The following is a 3,976-nucleotide window of genomic DNA, read 5'->3' as shown; positions in this document are numbered from 1 at the left end:
CAAGGCCATCAGTAGTTCTAATGGAATGTTGTCTACTCCCGGGGCCTTGTTTCGACTCAGGTCTTTCAGTGCTCTGTCAAACTCTTCACGCAGTATCTTATCTCCCATTTCATCTTCATCTACATCCTCTTCCATTTCCATAATATTGTCCTCAAGTACATCGCCCTTGTATAAACCCTCTATATACTCCTTCCACCTTTCTGCCTTCCCTTCTTTGCTTAGAACTGGGTTGCCATCTTAGCCCCTGATATTCATACAAGTGGTTCTCTTCTCTCCAAAGGTCTCTTTAATTTTCCTGTAGGCAGTATCTATCTTACCCCTAGTGAGACAAGCCTCTACATCCTTACATTTGTCCTCTAGCCATCCCTGCTTAGCCATTTTGCACTTCCTGTCGATCTCATTTTTGAGACGTTTGTATTCCTTTTTGCCTGCTTCATTTACTGCATTTTTATATTTTCTCCTTTCATCAATTAAATTCAATATATCTTCTGTTAACCAAGGATTTCTATTAGCCCTCGTCTTTTTACCTACTTGATCCTCTGCTGCCTTCACTACTTCATCCCTCAGAGCTACCCATTCTTCTTCTACTGTATTTCTTTCCCCCATTCCTGTCAATTGTTCCCCTATACTCTCCCTGAAACTCTGTACAACCTCTGGTTCTTTCAGTTTATCCAGGTCCCATCTCCTTAAATTCCCACCTTTTTGCAGTTTCTTCAGTTTCAATCTGCAGTTCATAACCAATAGATTGTGGTCAGAATCCACATCTGCCCCTGGAAATGTCTTACAATTTAAAACCTGGTTCCTAAATCTCTGTCTTACCATTATATAATCTATCTGATACCTTTTAGTATCTCCAGGATTCCTCCAGGTATACAACCTTCTTTTATGATTCTTGAACCAAGTGTTAGTTATGATTAAGTCATGCTCTGTGCAAAATTCTACAAGGCGGCTTCCTCTTTCATTTCTTCCCCCCAATCCATATTCACCTACTATGTTTCCTTCTCTCCCTTTTCCTACTGACGAATTCCAGTCACCCATGACTATTAAATTTTCGTCTCCCTTCACTACCTCAATAATTTCTTTTATCTCATCATACATTTCATCAATATCTCCATCATCTGCACTGCAGAGCTAGTTGGCATTTATACTTGTACTACTGTAGTAGGCGTGGGCTTTGTGTCTATCTTGGCCACAATAATGCGTTCACTATGCAGTTTGTAGTAGCTTACCCGCACTCCTATTTTTTTATTCATTATTAAACCTACTCCTGCATTACCCCTATTTGATTTTGTTTTCTTAACCCTGTATTCGCCTGACCAAAAGTCTTGTACCTCCTGCCACCAAACTTCACTAATTCCCACTATATCTAACGTTAACCTATCCATTTCCCTTTTTAAATTTCCTAACCTACCTGCCCGATTAAGGGATCTGACATTCCACGCTCCGATCCGTAGAACACCAGTTTTCTGTCTCCTGATAACGACGTCCTCTTGAGTAGTCCCCGTCCGGAGATCCGAATGGGGGACTATATTACCTTCAGAATATTTTACCCAAGAGGACGCCATCATCATTTAACCATACAGTAAAGCTGCATGCCCTCGGGAAAATTACGGCTGTAGTTTCCCATGCTTTCAGCCGTTCGCAGTACCAGCACAGCAAGGCCGTTTTGGTTAATGTTACAAGACCAGATCAGTCAATCATCCAGACTGTTGCCCCTGCAACTACTGAAAAGGCTGCTGCCCCTCTTCAGGAACCACATGTTTGTCTGGCCTCTCAACAGATACCCCTCCGTTGTGGTTGCACCTACGGCACGGCCATCTGTATCGCTGAGGCACGCAAGCCTCCCCACCAACGGCAAGGTCCATGGTTCATGGGGAGGGGGGATTTGGTTGTACTGTGTACATATACTCTCCTCAAATGGTTTCGAACCTGCGACCGTAGCAGCAGCGCGGTTCCGGACTGAAGCGCTCGGCCATAGCGGCCAGCTAAGGCGGAAACATTGGCTATTGTTGTAGCTAAACGTGGACTAGTGTTCAAAAATGGTTCAAATGGCTCTGAGCACTATGGGACTTAACATCTATGGTCATCAGTCCTCTAGAACTTAGAACTACTTAAACCTAACTAACCTAAGGACAGCACACAACACCCAGCCATCACGAGGCAGAGAAAATCCCTGACCCCGCGTGGACTAGTGTATTTTTCATTTAATGCTTTCGTTATCTCAAATGGTGTAGGCAACATGTTGACACACTACGAGAAAACAGGGAAAGCCCATTGGATTTATGGCATGAAAGTTATGAAGTGGCATAAGAAAAGAATAAGTTGCAAACTGGAAGAGAAACGGACTTACATCATCTACATCAGCATCTGCATGGATACTCTGCAAATCGCATTTAAGTACCTTCATCAAACCATCTTCACAATAATTCTCTGTTATTACAGTCTCGTAAAGCGCGCGAAAGAAAACGGACACAATATCTTTCTGTGCGAGCCCTGATTTCCCTTATTTTATGATGATGATCGTTTCTCCCTATGTAGGTAGGCGTCAACAAAATATTTTCGCACTCTCAGTGACAAGATTCTCCCGCAACGAGAAACGCCTGTGTTTTAATGATATCCACCTCAAATCCTGTATTATTTCAGTGACACTCTCTCCGCTATTTAGCGATAATACAAAACGTGCTGCCCTTCTTTGAACTTTCTCTATGTACTCCGTCAATCCTATCTGCTAAGAATCCCACATCGCGCAGCAGTATTATAAAAGAGAATGGACAAGCGTTGTGTAGTCAGTCTCTTTAGTATATCTATTACATTTTCTAAGTGTCCTGCCAATAAAACGCAGTCTTTGGTTAGCGTTCCCCGCAACATTTTCTATGTGTTCCTTCCAATTTAAGTTGTTCGTAATTGTAATTCCTAGGCATTTAGTTGAATTTATGGCCTTTGGATTTGACTGATTTGTCGTGTAAGCGAAGTTTAATGGATTCCTTTTAGCACTCATGTGAATGACCTCGCACTTTTTGTTATTTAGGGTCAATTTCCAATATTCGCACCATACAGATACCTTTTCCAAATCGTTTTGCAATTTGTTTTGACCTTCTGATAACTCTACTAGTCGATAAGCGACAGCATCATCTGCAAACAGCCTAAGGCAGCTGCTCGGATTGTCTCCTAAAAGGGCCTATAACAGGAGTTTGGGGAACGCCAGAAATCACATCTGTTTTACTCGATGACTTTCCGTCCATTACAACAACAGGAAATCACGAATCCAGTCACATAACAGAGACGATATTTCATAATCACCTAATTTCATTACAAGCCGCTTGTGTCGTACAGTTTCAAAAGCCTTCTGGGAATCTAGAAATACGCAAACAATTTGAAATCTCTTCGCACTTCATGTGAGTAAATCATATCTCACTGATCTGAAACACTGCCTTCTAGATCTAATAAAAACCATTAGAAGCATGGAATCATATAACTGGTGTTACTTATCCAAAAGTACAAAAGATACGAAAAATTATACTTAAATATCTGAGCTGTATAGCAACATGGTTAGGTTCTGAAATATTGTTCTCAAAAGTTGGATATGCTCTCTCTGTAAACAAAGCAATAGACTGAAGAGGAAACTTCTCTAAAAACGATATTTCTCCAGTTCGTAGAAGACAAGTTTCGTAATGTTAATTATTGCTGTGTTTAATGTATATATATAAGAAAGTCGTGTTAGTTACACTATTTATAACTCAAGAACGGCTGGACCGATTTGGCTGAAAATTGGTGGAGAGGTAGCTTAGAACCAGGAGACGGACATACGATACTTTTTATCCCATTCGACCGCTACAAAACGTGGTATTTCAAAAACGCATCTGGCATGGAATATAAAAATCGCAAATGTCAGCTAAACGTCTCTATAAAACGTGGTATAACAAAAACTCATCTGACATGGAATAACAAAATGCAAATGACAGCTAAACGTCTATGG

The sequence above is a fragment of the Schistocerca piceifrons genome, chromosome 5 (assembly GCF_021461385.2).
Source record: "Schistocerca piceifrons isolate TAMUIC-IGC-003096 chromosome 5, iqSchPice1.1, whole genome shotgun sequence".
In the NCBI taxonomy this organism is placed as follows: Eukaryota; Metazoa; Arthropoda; class Insecta; order Orthoptera; family Acrididae; genus Schistocerca; species Schistocerca piceifrons.
The sequence above is the reverse complement of the archived record's forward strand: the minus strand, read 5'-3'. Positions refer to the sequence as shown.